General features: G+C 32.2%; 1 pseudogene; it reads left to right on the top strand.

The window, feature by feature from the left end:
• Window positions 1-5,480: 5,480 nt before the first annotated feature.
• Window positions 5,481-8,096, top strand: LOC130636394 (nuclear receptor subfamily 2 group F member 1-B-like; annotated as a pseudogene).
• Window positions 8,097-14,606: the final 6,510 nt, after the last annotated feature.

Genomic DNA, 14,606 nt, shown 5'->3' with positions numbered 1-14,606 from the left:
AAAAGTCAAAAAGGCTGCGTAATAATGAGTACCGCATGTTCCATTTATCAGCATGCAAAACCCATCAAAAATGTACCTCTTCAGTTTTCACATTCTTAGATAATTAAAAACCTGTTAGGGATTATTTTCCTGATTCAGAATTTGACCCTGCTAAATGTGGGCGGCGAAAATGTGAAAACGAGGTCAGCAAAATCACCATGCGCTGGATTCAATCATTTTGATGACGTGCCAGGCTTATGTAACTTTTCAAATAGGGAAAACGTACATGTAGGACAGCCATTAGAATAATTTTAAAATATTTTAGATACGTGATGTAAACAGGCAGGCAAGACCAAAGACTTAATATTGCGTATGCATATATTACTAAGTTCGATAGTTTAATATAATCACTAAAAGACTGAACAATCAATAGCTAAGTCCAATTTTGAAAGAAACTCAAATGACGTCACGGACGATCATTTCGGAAAGGCAGTGACTATTTATTTCCATATTATTATTTCGATTATTTATACAGGATATAGCCACTTCAGTGTAGGAAACACTGTTATCAATATGGATCCTGTGTTCGGAATGTATACATTAGGTATACACCAGTAGTACCTACCCAATTTCCCTCACATGGCATGGGTTGACCCGTAGCTGTTGTAAAGACACTTGCTAAACATGTCTGCGTTGTGGACCGAACCACAGACCTTAGGATTGCGAAATGAACTCCGTAACCACAAGGCCACGCACCACGAAGTAACCCTAACCATACGTCATTCATAGTGACGTTAGACTTGTTTTTATTATCATTTATAGTTTAATGATAGCAAAATTTGAAGTAATCTATCTGTAGCTACTTCGTTTATCTTTTTGAGCGATCAATATATATTAGAGAGAAGAAAAATATGCACAAATGTAATCTCTCTTTCTATGCGGATAACCTTTGACCAATCACATGGGACAGTTTATGTATATATCGAGTCACCACAATCCCACCATGCATTTAAGATAATAAAATGAGACAATGACGTCAAAGTCAAACAATTATTATGTCATAATTATTTAACAATTTAAAATCAATAAAAACAGTTTAAGGCTTTGACAGTCTCCCAGACATCCGGATATTAGAGCTTTTAAGTAATGTAAGATTGTTGGGGAGATTTTCTCTGAAAATCAATGCGGAAAAAAATCGATTCTATAAAGTTCTCATCAACAAGTGCTAACTTAAGCAAAAAAATGTGGAAAAACTGAGAATGATTGAGCATGATTTCGCAGCGTAGGTTCATACAAGAAAATTGATTGTGTATTTTGTAATTTTAGGAATATTTAACAAAAGTAGACTGAACAGATAAAAGAAGGCCGGGAGTAAAAGCTTGGTTGGTTTTAAGCAAAAATCTATGGATGCTAATGTTATTGTAACCGCTAACTTTTGCAAAAAAGGTTTTAGGTTAAAAGTAATTTCTAGCTCTATACAGTGAAAACGTCTCTTACATGATATTAAATCAACAAAAATCGTCACGTGATATTGTTTACGCCAAAATCAACCAATTTGTAGCACGTTTAACTACGTGTTTTTAACACGTGGTTAATTAATGATTTAGCTTTCTAGGTCTCTGAAGGAGAAACACAAATTGCCGCTGGAAAATATTTATCATTTCCAGCTAGGGTCGATTATCTATCTAATTGCCTCATGGAGGCTGCGTACGTGACTGAGAACACAATAAAAATTCCTGCGCTAATTACATGTCCGTTCTGTGAACGATAAAGGATTTTCATTGAACTTTAGAAATAGCTATTATCCTAGTTTCAAAGAAGTAAAAGAATAAAAACTATATATACATATATAAATAGATTGATTATATGTATGGGAACATTTTTTGTAACAATTAAAAAAACGTCAATAATTATTTATTTCTGAATCCTCTTCTGTTCCTTTCTATCAAAAGTATTTATTAACATCAACTAGCGACCGATACCCAGCCCTCACTTGATACAAACAAATCAACAAAATGTTCCGTGCGCTTTAAAGCAGAAATTTCCCAAGTCTGAACAGTGAAGCCTAATATTCCTTCTTCTTATTAGGAAAGCTGAATTGTTGAAAATTTATGGACTTCTTTATCGTTTTTAGCATGTCAGTTAAAATTGCGTGGACTTTTCCTACTCAAATGGCTTTTATAATGTAGTTTTGTAGTATTTTGTTGGTGTAAGGTTTGCGCAATCTCGTGGGTTTAGTAGTTGATATTATTACAACAACTGAGCAGAGGAGGGTGAAAGATAAAACTTGTTCCTACTTGAGGTAATTAAGTTGTGGGAACAGGCGGTTTGATTGCGTTACTGCTAACTGAATAGGGTTAAAATGTGGAAATATATTAGAAAAAAAATGTAAATTCATTTTCATCAATATACAAGTCAATACACAAATATACAATATACTAGATTAAAAATTGAAGACTGTTTCTTTCCCTTTTGTTCCGTACTCATTCTAGCCATATGGTGGCGATAATGCTTTAATCTTGCATGTAGATTGCGAAATGGCCAAACCCGCTTTCGTGTTGAATAGAATCAGAAACTTTTTTTCTTCTTTCATTTAATCCTTCGAAACCATACTTTAAGCTTTTCTTCGAATCAATTTAGACTTTGTCAGAAAATGAATCATGCAGCATAAGAAACTGAAGTCCATGTTTTCTGAAATTTGTTTTTCTCATTTCATACAAAAACAAATAAAATCATATGAACTTTACTGATTTTTTTATAATTTCTACAATGGTTCATAAAAAATATCATGTTATTGGAGAGCCTAGCACAAGCAGCGCATATTTGTTGCGTAAAAACTTAGGAGATAAAATAAATTGCATGAAAGATTTAGTTTATAAAATTGGAGGGATAATTCTCCCAAAAACAGGAATGTATTGTATGGAGAATCACAAAGGAGAGAATCATAAGGCAATACAACCCTTTTCTTTCTCTTATTTTTATATTCTTGAAAGGGGTAGAAAAAATTCTTGTATTATAAATTCTTCACGCATTTTTCTGAATTTATATTTTTTTATTTTGTTACTCAAATGTTAACATACATGTATTTATTTACTTCATAATGTGATCATTTTTGTCTGAAAATTTTGGTTATACGTTGACCTTATCAATTCGAAAATAAAATGTACGTAAACTCAAACCAAGAATATTTAAAATACTTTTAAACAAAAATTCTGACCTTTTTTTATCACATTACAAATAATGACATAGCTAGGAGTTTTTAGGTAGAACTTGGCTGATGTATTTTACGTGTAGCTAACCTTTTGGATCCAAGGGTGAAGGCACTGAGTGGTAAATGTATATAGATAAATAACTGAAGATAATCGTAAAAGTTTTACAACGAAGATGGCAAATGATTGGACATTTACATTTATTCATATCAGCCCAACCTAACCCAACCTCCCGAGTAAATGTAACTACGGGTGAAAAAAGAGAATTGGATAAACTTCATTATAACCAAGCAGGTAGTGAAGTTTTCAAGTATGACTTTACCAAAATCAGCAACTAAATTAATATTGAAAAAACTCCTTATCTTCGCAAAACATTGTGTGTTTATATAAATTGACCACAATTTTGTTTGTTTTTAAGTTTGATAGAAGTTCTCTAACGGCCATTTTTAACTTCTGTTCGCTTACTGTTTTATTTCTATTAAATTATTTTTATTTATTTATTGTTTTTTCGCCTGTTAAATAAAAATAAAAATATCTGCGCAAAGTTTATAACATTTTTTATTCTTTTTTATTTTTTTATTTGAAAAAAAAAAAACGTGCTTGAGTATTTCAACGGCGATAAGGAAAAAAAACACGCTTAGATGCAGAGAGAATGATTGTTATATTTTGAATAATTTACTTCCATTAACTTTTTATATATTTACTGCTTTTTGTGTATTTTTTTGTACGTGTTTTTTTTTACGTTTTTTAACCGGCAAGCTTCAGTAGTACTGAAAAGCTGAAAACATTAAGTCTTATTAAATTTGGGTGTCAGATATTCCTTCCTGACACATTTTTTTTTGTGATGACACAAAAACAAACAATAAAATAAAAAAGCTAATAAAGGACAATAAAAAAGTAAATATAACGAAATAAACACAAAAATTCAAGTTAACATCGATGGTTAATAAACAAATAAACGTGATGGAAACAAGAAAAAATGAAGCGAAACTGGCCAGAATCCCAGATCATGTTACGATCCTTATATGGACCAATAGAATGAGGCGTCGATTATTGCGTACAAAAAGTAAAACAAAAAACTTTTCCTTTTTCACACGCGTTAAAAAATCGCAACGAAAGTCCAACGTCATCACATGCAAAAAAATGGACATGGAAACGAAGTTTTCATCATACCATACAGTCCTTACTATATATCTTAAATTTTACAAATTGAGCCTCTTTCCTGTGTCTCTACGACTAAAGAGCAAAATTGTCTCCAAATCGCGCATAGAAATACAGCAATAACATATAATGCGTGTTTGAATAACAAGTTTAACTAATTTCTCTAATGCATCAAGTAGCTAATTTTATTGCTAAAAAAAAACTTTTGTTCACAGAAAAAAGGACTTTATGTATATATGTATATATGCAGAGATACATAGATACATATATACTTAGATGTACATATGTACATATATACATATATACTTATATACATACACAGTAGACGTCCTTTAATTCGCACAGGCTAGGACTAAATTATTTGTTCGAATTAACAAATGATCGGATTATCGAAAGTTCAGAAAAAATAAGAATTTTAGTAAACGTTTAAAGGTTTTATGCTAATATAACTTTATTACAACTTTACTGCACCTTTTTTATAAAAATCTTTTACCGTTGTTTGCTGGGCGATGGGCAAGGTCTCCATATTCTTTTTAAATTTTTGTTTTATTGGAAATCCAAATCTAATTAATAAATCAAAAGAAATTTAGCCACCATTGATGCAATAAAAATGAATAAAAATGAAAACGTTTTTTTTTATTTTCCTTATTAGACTTTATTTATCGATACACAAAAGTTCGAATTAACGACCATAATGTAGTCTTGAGACTAAAAATATTGTTCGAATTAGCGAAATGTTCGAATTAGCGGGGTTCGAATTAGGCAGCTCAAAATATAAGACTTTATTAAACCGAACCCAAGGGACTTGGTAATTTGTTCGAAGTAACGGAAAGTTCAAATTAAGCGGCATTCGAATTAACAGACGTCTACCGTTTACATATACATATATACGTATGTATGTATGCATAATTGCATATATGTATATATGCATAAATGCATAGATACATATATATATATATATATATATATATATATATATATATATATATATATATATATATATATATATATATATATATATATATTATACATATATACATATATACATACATATATACATACATATATACATACATATATACATATATACATATATACATATATACATATATACATATGGCGTATATTAACAAGAAAAATGTGTCTAATCGCAAACGTTGCATTTTTCTCTGGAAAGAAGTCAACGTATCTACCTTGACAAAGGACGATTGTACGAAGCGAAAACAAACAGTTTGCGAATCAAAAACAAACATACATAACTTTCAAACCAGAAGTAGAAAAACACACTCTCGGAATCGCATGTGAAAGGAACGATTCATTCCACTATGACAAGTTTCAGAATGCTGTCGAAAACAAATACATATACACATCGATTGCTCAGCAACACAACACTTCTGTTTACGACTCTAATAGTAAACAGTGGACTTTTTTCTAATAAAAACTTTGTTTAGAGGGAATTGATGTTTCGCAGAAATCACTGAACATCGGAATCGGAGGTTAGTTGTTAATTTTACAACTCTTAGAAAGCTCTAATTTTTCAAAGCTTCCCAGAATCAATGTATAGTGATTACTTTCTAATTTATGTCATAAATTAACAAATACACGTAATCGTTCTTTTGTTACGTGATTAATAGATAATTATGTAATTAAGTTTTCCACTGCATTAATTAATTCACATATAAAAGGGGATCATAGAGTTACTTTTTTATTAAAAAAAATGCTTCCATTTAGTGAGGTCGACCTTGAACAATACTGCAACATGGAAAACACAAGCTATCACGAACAATCTTCGGTAAGCATATTTTATTTTCAGCAAAGCATATACATCACACTTCAAAAGTACATAAAATCACTTAAAAGCCAACGGTTAACTCATAAAATTTCTTTACTTTCCAGATTCTTGATATCATGTCTATGAAAATTGGCACTTTGTTTCCAATGACGTTACCAAACGAATCAGAGAACAAAGATAACTTGAATCTTAGCGGAGGAATGATAGTACATGGTTCAGCACCACTTACCAAATGGAATTCTACTTCATCCTTACTAAGCTCTACGTCATCACTAGGCTCTTCTTCAGCACCATCTCCATCATATCGTACTAACAAGCATACGTTAGTAGACTGCGCAGTTTGTGGAGATAAATCTTCTGGCAAACATTATGGAGTACACACATGCGAAGGTGGGTGTTTGAGAGGGTTTTTCTTTTGATGCACTTTGTATGCTAAAATTCCCACCCACTTAGTAACTTTGTTGCCATGACTTTACAATGACGTTGACAAAAACGGTTCTACGAGTTCAATACAGGGCTCACTACGGTTTTGTTCAACTCAGTGAATGACAGCAAAATAATTTGTACTGCAATACACTAGATATGTTTTCTGCTCTTCCTTGCAGGTTGTAAAAGTTTCTTTAAAAGAAGCATTCGAAGAAATTTGGAATATCAATGCAGATCAAATAAAAAGTGTCCAGTTGATCAACATCACCGAAATCAATGTCAACATTGTCGACTAAAAAAATGTTTTAAAGTTGGGATGAAGAGAGAAGGTAAGAGATAGTTCTTCATTATATTTTCAAGTTACTTGTTGATTATATGAAAAAAGCTATTGAATTTTTGATTGTGTTCAATTACTTATGTTGCTTTTCCTTTCTTTAGCTGTGCAAAGTGGGCGTCATAAAGTACAAGCTAACACTCAGTCATCAGCTAACTCCTCCTTCTCGTCCACGTTCCTTAGTCAACTTATTGCAGCCGAACCATTTCAACCAGTACTATCACCAATCAGTGTGAATTTCATGAACGATGGTAGTCAAAACATGTGTGAACTTGCTACTAAACTACTATTCAATGCAATCGAATGGGCAAAAAATATCCCAATTTTTCCAACCTTAACCACAGGAGATCAAATTGCGTTGATCAAACTTGGCTGGAAAGAACTGTTTGTGCTGAATTTGGGAAAATGTCAAAGCCCTTTGCGTTTGAATGATGTATTAAGCAACAGTAACTTGGATGGTTTACCAGAATACCAAGCGACGTTTTATGAGCACGTTAAAGCCTTGCAGACACAAATTGATACACTGAAATCATTGCAGATTGACGGTGCAGAATATGCGTGCTTAAAAGCCATGATCTTATTTACTCCTGGTAAGTGTCAACCTTACTTCCCTTTAAAAAGTCAAACCAACCTCGTAACAAAAACCTTTCCATTTGGTTTGTTGCTATTGGGTTCTAGTTAACGAATGTTTCTCTTCTTTCTAGACACACCAAGCTTAAACAACTCTGCATATATCCATACGTTACAAGAAAAAGCCATGAATGCATTAGAAAGTTACACTAAAACAAAATATCCACTTCAACCAGCAAGATTTGGAAAATTATTGTTAAGACTTTCATCGATTCGAACAATAAATACTGTTGTTATTGAACAACTTTTCTTCACTTGGTTGGTCGGTAAAACTCCAATCGAAACAATAATACAAGATTACATGTTCGGCGCACCAAACCAAAGTTATCAATGGCCTGTTTAAAAGACATTCACTTATTGGAAAAGGGTGGATAATAAGAATATCATCCCGTCTGTGTGGTTGAGGAGTTCTTGGATATTTTTTAATATATCTATAATTTGTATATTTATAAAATGTTAACTGAATGAAAAGTTCTAAAGGACTGAATGTAAATATAAGAATTTCGATGAAAAAATTCGCAAGTTGCAGTTTATTGGCAATATGTATGTTGTAAATATATATTAAAATGGAATTTCGGACTTTTTTATTTTAACATTATGTACAATTTCTAGGTTTTTCATGAAAATAAGCATTCGCCGAGTCCTTTCTAAAGTATTGTGAACTTTTGCTAACTAATATTTTCTTATTCTGCCATTTTTATTTTCAGCTACCATTTTTAATGACATTTGTTTGTTTTGTTAAATAGATCTGTCATTCTGAATAAATTACGTTCCACTTAATAGCTACGGATAAGGTGTAACTATGGATACGTTAACGACAACGTCTGTTCCATAATAACGATAAAGTTAGGCGATAGTGCACATAGAAGCATTGCAGCGTACACGCAGTGTAATAAGAAGTTTTAAACAACAAATTTAAGGCTTCCTTTCCTTACAAGCTTACTATACTTAAAATAATCAGAAAAAATATTTTAAGAATTAAACACATTTTTAAGCGACAAATGTGAGATTGATTATTGTGGGAGTATTTCTTTCCGGTCAACTCATTAGTAGGTTACAAGGAGGAACCCTAAATATTTTACAGTGACTTCCTGTGTCCTTCATTTTGAAATTATAAAAAAGAAGGGATAATTAATGAACTCCCTTGTTTGTTTTTGTAATAGGTTGTTTTTGTTTCCAAGCCACTCTTGTTTACATTTAAGTTTTACGTTTAGAGATGTATTTTTCTACAAAAACTAATTGTTTACAAGAACGTGCGTAGAGTGGGAAAACGACCAGAGAAGAAAATGTCCGCAACTAATATAAACAAAATAATGTTGGTTAATCTCACCACTTGGTACTCTTTTAATGCATCATTTTAAAAGAGACTGGTAACTAATATTCTGCAATACATCTATGTGTCGCTATAATTTCTGTGGACGTCACAAATTAATAAAATTATGTTAGAAAGGAAACGACCTCTTTTAACATTTTAAACAGAAAATGGGTGTGAAAATCAAGTTTTATATCTTCTCTCTTCACAGTGTTAACGACGTTTTATTGGTCGACTAAAAAACTGAATCAAAAAATCGACGCCCATCTCATAAGCCTGTCTTAACGTCATTGTATCTGCAAGTTTAGATACGCCCTAGTACGGCATTCTAAATTCCCTAAAATATATTACTATAGTTCAATGAATGTAGATTATGCATGTCAACAAACTCTTTTGCAACAAAACAAACAACCGCACAAAATAATTTGAAAAACGCACTTAGCTAGGTAAACTTGTTTTTACGAAATGTTTACAATGTGACGTCATCAAAAAACACTAACGCTATAACGTATCACTTTAAAGGCTTACAGGAAAAAAGATATACTCCGTACTGGGCATACAAACTAACGGCGGCCAATTCTACTCAAGTCTAGATCAAGTCCTCATAAACCTTAATATATATACACCCCTTCTCATGCCGCCACAAATATATAATTGACAGCTGGTAAATGACGTATTCTCATAAGGAGGAACTTGAGGCTGAAATTTATCTGACAACTACCCAGCTAGGGTTGATCAAGTAAAACTAATCTTTTTAGAAATGCAACTTTAGCCCCTGAAAATGGGTACTGATTTAAGGAGCTTTAAGACTGATATTTGGATTATGAAAGGAAGTTTGAAGCTCAGAGCAGAATTTAGGTTCCTTGTGAACAAACGGGATATAAGTTCTTTGACCTACATTACATCGTTGCTTAAAAACTACATTTGTTAAATGGTCTTGCTAAACTTTTTTGGTTAAACAACACCGACTTTTAATGAATAATTAAGGACTTAAGCAGCTTGTTTATCATTTCATTAGATTCTTCAAATATTTTCTGTCTGTTAATTAAAGTGATCAAGCGATTTATCATAAATTTCTGCCTAATCAGGACAGACATTAAATTGACACAAATTGTTGATAGCAATTAGAATTGAGACATAATACAATGGTAGATGAAGTGCGTGGCTCTAATCAGGACACAAAATGACTTCTCCTGATGACATGGAATTCGTCAACACCAACGCGATAATTTTAGGGAGAAAAAAACATGAAATCATTCAAATTTATTTGTGTTTGACTCGAGTTTAGAAATTCTAACTCTGCGCATGTTGTTTTTCTTTTTCTCGCGGTAGAAAGCTCATGCTTGTGATATTTTCTTTCGGACACTCTTTTTATTTCACTGATAAGTTTGAGCTGCATTATTTTTTTCTATTATCGTTATTACATTACATCAAAGACTTGAAATAGATAAAAGTGTAACTCACTAACCAAATTTATAAATTTAAATTTAGAAATTATTCATCGTCTTCGTGCCACACTTAAACGAAAATAACTTTTTTACCCGCAAAGGTAATTCTTAAAAGGCAATGGCCCAACATTTTCCACTGCACCCTTTTATTACGCAATATGTCGATTATTAGATGAATATTTACTTACACCGCAAACGAAAAAAAATAATGTTTGATCTATTTTTGGTTTTATTTTTTTCCCAGTAAATTGCCGTTAATTATGTTTGTCTGGCGACCAATTCCAATATACTTCGTATTGTAAATGATTTTTTTAATTGTCAACAGAAAACTTTTGAAGCTAGGGTGATTAGAGGCTTTCAATTACGCGGGAAAAGCTTTTGAGGTTGCGGATATCTGTACGATCGGAAGAATCAATTAACCAATGTACCATTTTTATTACTTTGTGTTATGGTAACGCATCACAATTGTTGACGCAGAAACGACGAAATTAAATCACGTTACCAGAATCGAGTTACTATCTCCACATCCTCTTTCACCTTAATTTTTTTGGACGATTGTTCACGGCTAAGGAGATTCTAATTACTTGTTTATTAACAACTTTGCGAAGGCGTTTAAAAAAACTGAATAAACTGAACAATTCTTTCTAATGTCACCGCATATTACATCGTCTAAAGCATGCTTGCGAAATATTTCAAACGGAGGTTTGAGAGAGCGTGGACGCAGCTTTTTCTACAAGCAATTACCGCGTATTTTTACGACTTTATTAAAAACCGAATGTAGCGACTACATATACTTTTGTTTAAGAAGGAATTGATTATTTTGCAATCTTTTAAACTTAACGGTCATCAATTCTATGAAAATGAGGTAGTCATGCGTGTCGAACTAAAAATAAGAACAGGCTGATTATGATTTATGTGAATTCACAGCCTACGCGGTGTTTGTCGAAACTGGTGCCAGTACTATTAAATAAGAAGGGATGAAGCTTTTTCTTGGAGTGATGAAATAACTCTATGCAGCGAAAATTTATTCTGAAAGTCTTATTCTGAAAAGATGATTAGAGGCGAACAAGTATATATAGCTGCATATTTTATGCCGAAAATATTTGGCACAAATGCGTTGTCATTATTTAAACCTGTTTACTCACGCTGCCCATAAATTGCTAGTCTAGTGAACTAAACTAATCAATTTTCCCTTTGTGATATTTTTAATGAGAGAAGGGAAATAGAGACCGTAAAAAAATACAGGGCAATAGTGAAGGTAGAAAAAAGAGACAGGTTTCCTTTCTAACAACTTCTAACTAGTTATGTCAATACGCTCAAAAGTCTACCTAGCCACATTTATTATACCTTACTAGTCGATAAGGCCCGTGGAAAAATCTACTTAGGCAGGATAACAGAGAAAAACAACCGTCATTTAAATTTTGATGACATCAGCAGAGACATGTCAGAACACAAATTGTTTTTTTTCAGAAATGTGTATGCCTGTTGCCTTCATCGTATAGATCTTGAAACGCTGAGCAAGAAAATGTATAGGATCATGTACTTTTGACAAACGGTTGCAGAGATATTAGGGTTTAAAGGTTTTTTAATGACGTCATCAACCCGTCCATTCCGAAACGAATTCGGGGACCCAGGTTTGGGAAAATTACCCAAATTGGTCCTAGGTGGTCCCTAGTTACCCACGCGGTTTGGCCTCAAAGTTTTAGGTGCACTGTAATGGCTTCATTAATTTAATATAGGATATTGACGTTAAGGTAGTGTTATTTTCGTCGCGTCGTAACGTCAAAAAATTTAACATATTAGACATGCATTTTTCGGCAACATCAAAGAAAAATGGAGACATCCACCTTGCCTGTCACAGACACACAGACACACTTAGCGTATTATTATATAGATTACACGAAAATAACGAATCATTAACGTGATCAAAAATTAACGCGAATAGACCTTTCCCGAATTTCCTAATTATATCAAACTCAATTAAAGAGGTCAATACTAAAAATGATTCTTATCCCGAATTTTCTTAACAAAAGGTAGAACAAATTACCTAATTTCGTAAATACTTCTGTTCGTTAAGTGCCTCAATTGCGAACTGAAAGTTAAGGTCAAACCCTTCATCTAGCCGAGCTTTCTAAGGATAGCCTCGTTTTCAAAATCATTTTTCTCTTCAAATCTAAATAAAATCCAACCAGAGTATTATATTGCTCTAAAAACTTCAGTTTTCTCATGATAATTTGATATTCTATCTGAATATCCTTATTTGAAGAGCATAGAGCCATTATAGAATTTTGGATGGCGTCATAATTGTTATAATTTATGAAATTAGGGAAAGGTGTATTTTAAATTTCAAATTTCAGATGGTATTTAATTAAGGCGAATTTTCAAAAAGGTAAGCACTTTTATACAGGTTTAAACTAAGAGAATGAAAAAGAAATGATTAAAATAAAAAAACACGTATTTTTTCTAATGCTGAAAAAGGCAAACCTCGTTACCAGGGCATTTTGCCTTGTTAATGAAGTTAGCGACGAAAAGGCCCTGAAACAGGCTGGTCACATGATCGCTTATAATTTATTATAATTATAACCGAAAATTAATTTATGAACAGTTTTACCCTGAAAAATAATTATTTCTGCCCCGCGCAGGATTTTAATGTAAACAAGAATACAATAAATATGGCGGTCGATTTACTTTGTGGAGGTGATAAAAATCAATTAAGTTTTGCATCAACTTTAGGAAGGCTCGTTTGAGAAATATGTTGGAAAAAATACCATTTTTACTTCTACATGATAAAGCAAATTTATCTCGATAATTAAATTAGTATATGTGAGGTGTTTGTCTTTCCCTGCAGAACTAGTAGTTAGCTAGCTAGCATATACCGTCCAAACTACGTAAACATCTTAATTAATAGCTAGTAGCCATTTGTATCGATGTTGTTAAATTCATTACCCTATTTGGGTACAAATCTCAATTTTGTTATTTAATGCTTGAGTCTATTTTTATAAATACTTCGGTGACAAACTAGATGTGTTCTTTATAAATCCTATGCGGGCAAATTAGCAAAATATCTGTCACAATTTGTAAGAAACATTTTGTCGGCTGAAAACCATGCAACTGACCTTCATCGTGACACGTGTTATTTATAAGCAAAATAATGCAGGTGTTTTTTTTTCAAGGTCTGGTTCAAGGTTTTTCAAGGTTTTCGCCTGTCGATTTTTCAGATTTTTTCCGGGCATGCCCTAGAATTTCGTAAAAACGTAAACATTGGAACTTGTATATAAGCAGGTAAAGGAAGAAAACTGTCACAGGTTTTGTAACAAAATCTGGACCAAATAAGAACAAACAATTAAGGTTTTTTAACAAATTAATTCTTCCAAGGTCAATGTACCATACTGAGAAAATTTAACATTAAAACATCATATTATTATATTTTAGACCAGCAATTGATTATGCATCTTGACCAAGTACAAAATAGCATTTTTGGAATTAGTACCCTGCACTTATATGATAAACCAACTTTAAATTTAACTATTATTTATATCGTTAAATATCAAATGTTGACTCTTTAACGAAATAAGATTGGTGGCAGTTTGTATATATAATTAAAAACAACATGGCAAAGGTTTACATTTTAATTTTTGGGTCATTTAAAAAAAAAGCGTTTGTGCAAAATGAGTTGCACATTTTGATTTATCAGCATAAATTACATCTGATAGGAAATTTTGAATAACATGTGATTATTAAAACAGGCTTTATTTTATTTTAAATTTTATAACAGTTTGACTGTAATATTCAACTGTAGCGAACCATATTCAATGCAGTTGATTTGTGTAGTCACTTCATCATAAAACATTGAATGTTTTACTATTAGTAGGGGCATTTCACTATATAAACTTAAAATAATGCACGATTCCATAAATTTTGTTACTGAATTCAAATATTGTGGTCAATTCTTTTTGAAAATGGTCAGAAAATGTCAAACATGTTAACCCGGATCCGAAAATAGAACATTAATTTAGCACTACAACCTGTCCTTAGTTTTGATTGTAAAAAGAGGAATAATTTTGGTGCATATTGAAAAAAATGTGTGCAGCTAGATTACCCAGTTCTCTCATACGAGTTCTCACGTGTTCTCAGCAAAATCACCCACCTGAAAACTAATAGCTATTGAAATATTGTTTATAAATATGTGGATAAGCAAAGCTGTCTCGGTATGTTACGTTAGCTAGGTATCTAGCTATATAGTACACACTACACTGCAGCTAGCTAGCTAACAGCTCATAAATTTTAATGGCAACAAACTTTCAAAACATTTTCT

The sequence above is a fragment of the Hydractinia symbiolongicarpus genome, chromosome 1 (assembly GCF_029227915.1).
Source record: "Hydractinia symbiolongicarpus strain clone_291-10 chromosome 1, HSymV2.1, whole genome shotgun sequence".
Lineage (NCBI taxonomy): Eukaryota > Metazoa > Cnidaria > Hydrozoa > Anthoathecata > Hydractiniidae > Hydractinia > Hydractinia symbiolongicarpus.
This window is presented reverse-complemented; position numbering and strand designations above follow the sequence as displayed.